This window comes from Scylla paramamosain, chromosome 13 (assembly GCF_035594125.1).
Source record: "Scylla paramamosain isolate STU-SP2022 chromosome 13, ASM3559412v1, whole genome shotgun sequence".
NCBI classification, from domain to species: domain Eukaryota; kingdom Metazoa; phylum Arthropoda; class Malacostraca; order Decapoda; family Portunidae; genus Scylla; species Scylla paramamosain.
This window is the reverse complement of record NC_087163.1, coordinates 20,519,585-20,524,584: the sequence shown is the minus strand read 5'-3', so window position 1 is coordinate 20,524,584 and position 5,000 is coordinate 20,519,585. Positions and strand designations below refer to the sequence as shown.

The 5,000-nt window shown below is 43.0% G+C and overlaps 1 protein-coding gene across 1 annotated transcript in view; it reads right to left on the bottom strand.

Annotated features, from left to right (window-relative positions):
* Positions 1-5,000, bottom strand: part of LOC135106481 (synaptotagmin-1-like) — a 52,127-nt gene that overhangs the window by 45,815 nt on the left and 1,312 nt on the right. Inside the window, exon 2 of the mRNA XM_064015516.1 lies at positions 3,486-4,049. The gene's annotated coding sequence lies outside the window, so the exon portion shown is untranslated. The remainder of the gene's footprint in view (positions 1-3,485; positions 4,050-5,000) is intronic.

Here is a 5,000-nt window from a genome sequence, read left to right as displayed (position 1 = left end):
AAAGCGAAGAGGAGGAGGAGGAGGAGGAGGAGGAGGAGGAGGAGGAGGAGGAGGAGGAGGAGGAGGAAGGAAGTGAAGGGAGAAGACGGCATGATATATAGAGAGAAGAGAAGTAATTGATAACGAAGAGAAAAAAGAACGGAAGGAGAAGAGGAGACTGAGTGAAGAGAGAAGAAAGATAGGAAAGATAAGCAGTAACAGCAAGAAGGATACAGAGAAGAGAAGAGAAGAGGAGAGAGGAAGGGACGATAGCGAGGAAAGAAGAGGGAAAGGAATGTAGGAGGAGGAGGAGGAGGAGGAGGAGGAGGAGGAAAAATTAAACAAAATTATCCGGATTCATGTTTCATTTAATGGCGAAATACGATTAGGACCAAAAAGAGATGCAAGGAACAAGATAATTGCGGAGGACGAGAAAATTTTAAAGCTCATCATGAAGGAAGGAAAAAAAAAAGAAAAAAAAATACGTGATGACATTTACTCTTTACACGGAATCTCTCTCTCTCTCTCTCTCTCTCTCTCTCTCTCTCTCTCTCTCTCTCTCTCTCTCTCTCTCTCTCTCTCTCTCTCTCTCTCACATACAAATCACGCCTACTCTCCCTACCACTCTCACCCTCCACTGCCTCCTCTCACTTTCCTCTCACTCTAAGGCCTCGGCATCTTACCCACCACCTCTCTCTCTCTCTCTCTCTCTCTCTCTCTCTCTCTCTCTCTCTCTCTCTCTCTCTCTCTTGCTCGCTCGCTCGCTCGCTCGCTCTCTCCTAGCACAATGGAAGCTAAATTCAAGGCAATTCTACGCACCAAAGACACACAAGCTTCAGGGAATTACAGGGTTGAATTTATCCTTCGTTTCATCAAGGGGGAGTTGGTGAGAGTTGGTTGCCTCTTCAAATATATGTTGCGTGAAAATTGTCCTATAACCGGTTTGTTATGCATATGCTGGGTTCTTTGTTTTTTCCTGATATTTTTTTGTCTATTTATTTATTTATTTTTTTTTGTCTGGTTGATTTGGTCTTAAGCATTTTGTGTGTTAATTTGTTTGTTTGTTTGTGTGTGTTTTTTTGTAATGTATTCTCTGTCCTGTTTTTTTCTCTCTCTCTCTCTCTCTCTCTCTCTCTCTCTCTCTCTCTCTCTCTCTCTCTCTCTCTCTCTCTCTCTCGCTGGTCTTCTTATTTTCCTTGATTTTTTTTGGTTATTTTTTTTTGTCGATTTGCTTTTAAATATTTTGTGTGTTAACTTTTTTCGTTCGTGCATACTTGTTTTGTAATGTATTCTCTCTCTCTCTCTCTCTCTCTCTCTCTCTCTCTCTCTCTCTCTCTCTCTCTCTCTCTCTCTCTCTCTCTCTCTCTCTCTCTCTCTCTCTCTCTTTACACGTTGTATCGCATCTCCTTTTCCTTCTTATCTCATCTCATCTCATCTTCCTTTCCCTCTTCTCTTCCTCGCCATTTCATTTCTCCAACATCCTTTCTTATCTTCATTATTATCATTATTATTTTGGTTTTCCCGGTATTAGCAAAGTGCGTGGTCCTTGTAGGCATATGAAGGGGAAGATGAGGAAGATAAAAAAGAGGAGGAAGAGGAGGAGGAGGAGGAGGAGGAGGAGGAGGAGGAGAAAGAGAGACGAGTGGAGTTAAGTGGAAGACTCAAATTTTGTGGACAACAGGAAAAAAAAAAAAAAATGTTGAAAAAAAGTTTCTTGGAGGAGGAGGAGGAGGAGGAGGAGGAGGAAGAGGAGGAGGAGAAGCGTAAAAATATGGAATGAAGCCAAGAAGAGGAGGAAGGAAGAAAGTAAGGAAGGAAGGAAGGAAGGAAAGAAGGAGGAGGAGGAGGAGGAGGAGGAGGAGGAGGAGGAGGAGGAGGAGGAGGAGGAGGAGGAGGAGGAGGAGGAGGAAGAGGAAGAGGAAGAGGAGGAGGAAGAGGAGGAAGAGGAGAAAAAGGAAGAAGAATAAGAGGAGGAGAAGCGTAAAAGTGTGGAATGAAGCCAAGAAGAGAAGGAAGGAAGCAAGGAAGGAATGAAGGGAGGAGGAGGAGGAGGAGGAGGAGGAGGAGGAGGAGGAGGAGGTGACCGCAAACGTGCCTAACCAGTTGAGAGGCTCTTTAGAAAATGTGTACAAGAAATTCCTTAACTCTCAAAAAGCCAATAACTTAATAACCTTTTCCCTCCCCCACCCTCCTCTCTCTCTCTCTCTCTCTCTCTCTCTCTCTCTCTCTCTCTCTCTCTCTCTCTCTCTCTCCGTATTCCTGCCTTGTTCCACGCCTTCGCCTCGATGAATGAAAAGAAAAAGAAGGCAAAATTTATGACGCTACCTGGGGCTGTGAGAACGTGGGTGAAGAGGCTCGTTACTGGAGGAGGAGGAGGAGGAGGACTCGATGGAGGAGTAGGAAGGGAGAAAAAGGAGATGGGGAAGAGAATGAAATGAAGGAGAAAGAGATGGAAGAGTATATGGAGGGAGAAAGGAAGAAGCAAAAGAGGCAAAACTGGAGGGAACTTGAGAGGTTTGCAGAGTGGCGAGTCGTGGATATTTTCACCAGAGGAAGGGACGTGATGGAAGGAAGGAAAGAGTGACGTGCAGGAAAATTATGAAGGAAAACTAGAATGTGAAGGAACAGAGGGGAAACACAAATATATATGAAAAAAAAATGACAAACCAGTGAGAGAAAAGGAAAAGAACGAAGGAAAGGACGAAGGGAATAAGGTAGAAAGATCGAAAGTTGAAGGAGGAAGAGGAGGACGCGGAAGAGAAAATGGGAAAGAAAGCGAAGAAGGTAAATAATGATGAGTGCTTGATGAAGAAGGAAGAAAACGAGATGAACAGAAGAAGAAAGGGGAAAAAAATAATATAAAGATGTGATGATAAATTAATGAAGAAAGAAAACAAGAAGAGAAAAGGAGAAGAGGGCGGAAAAGGAAATAAACGGAAACTGAAGAAGGAAGAAAAGGAAACAGAATGAGGAAGATGGAAATTATACAAAAGATGGAATGATGATGAACTAATACAAACAAAGGAAGAAGAAAAAGAAGAGAGGATGAAAAAATAGAATGATGAGAAATTCAATGAGACGAAACGAAAAGGGAGGGACAGGAGATTACGCCGATAAGGGAGAAATGAAAGAAGCCGCAGCAGGAAAGGGGAACAAAGAGCAAGCAAAAGGTTATTAACTATTACGAACAACAGTAATTAACGAGAACCAAGACCTTCATCCTCTGAACGAGAAAATAGTGATGCTGCAATTATGAGACGGGTGAGTGGTGGCGGCGGTGGTGGCGGTGGTGGTGGTGGTGCTGTAGTGGTGGTAATGATGATGACGATAATTGTGGTAGTGATGGCTTAGCTGCTAATGGTGATGACTGCAATAATGGTGGTGGTGATAGTGAAGGATGAGTTATGTATAGCAATAGAATTTTATATCAGGTAATGTCATGGATTTAGACTACTACTACTACTACTACTACTACTACTACTACTACTACTACTACTACTACTCACCCTGGAAGGAAAGTTGGCTGCCCAAGGAAGGAAACACGAGAGTCTTCAAGTTCCCACCGGTGCCATGACCACCTGGGGGCGTGGCGCTTCCTTCTTCTCCTTCACCTCTTTCTCTGACCCTCAGCACAGATTACTACTCTTCATCTCCTCCATTTCCTCTTACTAACTTTTCTTTTTATGTAATTATGAAATTCTTCCTCTCCTCTTAAATGTCTTGTTTTCTATCAGTTTTCTATAAGTTTTCTATCCTCTTTGTTTCTCAGCACTGGAAAATGTTTTAGCTGGTATGTTCTTTTCTCTTCTTTCTCGTCCGGGTTAGTTCGTTCACCTCTCGTCACTTGTGTATGTGTGTGTGTGTGTGTGTGTGTGTGTGTATGTGTGCGTGTATGTGTGTGCGCAACTGTGTGTGCGTTTTTCTCTTACGCAAGTGTGTTCCTTCGTGTTCCCTTGTTCTTGTTGTTGTAGTTGCTGATTGTTCTTTCTCTCCCTGTCTCTCTCTCTCTCTCTTTACTGCTCCTCTCAATGTTCTCCTTTCGTGTCGGCCTCGCTCTCGTCCTCGCTCAGCTGTGAATAGTGAAAGGAAAAGTGAGCCCCTCAGGAGAAAATAGCAACATTTCATGTATTATTTCCAGGCAAAACATCGATCTGGAATATCTAAGTGTTAGCAAGCAAGCAAACACACACACACACACACACACACACACACACACACACACACACACAGTTTGCACACGCCATCTAGTTTATCACACACAATCTCACGGACTCTACGCCTGCGCAAAAAGTCACACACACACACAACACACACACACACACACACACACACACACACACACACACACACACACACACACAGAGAGCACCGGAAAGCTACTGCAATATTGAAAACAACGGAAAACAATGACAACATGACACAACCAGTTTTACACACACACAAACAACCAAACAAACAAACAAACAAACAAACACACACACACACACACACACACACACACACACACACACACACACATTACATCACACACAATTGACACAGAGCTTATTATCTAACACCAAACACAGTCTCCTTTCTTTTTTTCAACCTCATTCAACAATTTATTTTCACACACCGACCTAATTACGTGCAAACAGACAGATAACAGGTGAGAACAGGTAAAAGAAGGGTAAAGATGCGAAAAAAAAGTTAAAAAAGAGGTGACGGGTGAGAATAGAGGGCAAACAAGAGAGACACAAAGAGAGGAGAGATGAATAAGTGATGCCAATATGTTCCCGTGAGGTCGATAAAGTGGTTAAGTGAAGATAAGTGAATACACACACACACACACACACACACACACACACACACACACACACACACACACACAGGATGAAGTGAAAAGGCTTGGGTCTGATAACATAATTTGTTCTTGATAACACAGCATGAAGAGTTTTAGTGTTAGTGGATTTATCAGAGAGAGAGAGAGAGAGAGAGAGAGAGAGAGAGAGAGAGAGAGAGAGAGAGAGAGAGAGAGAGAG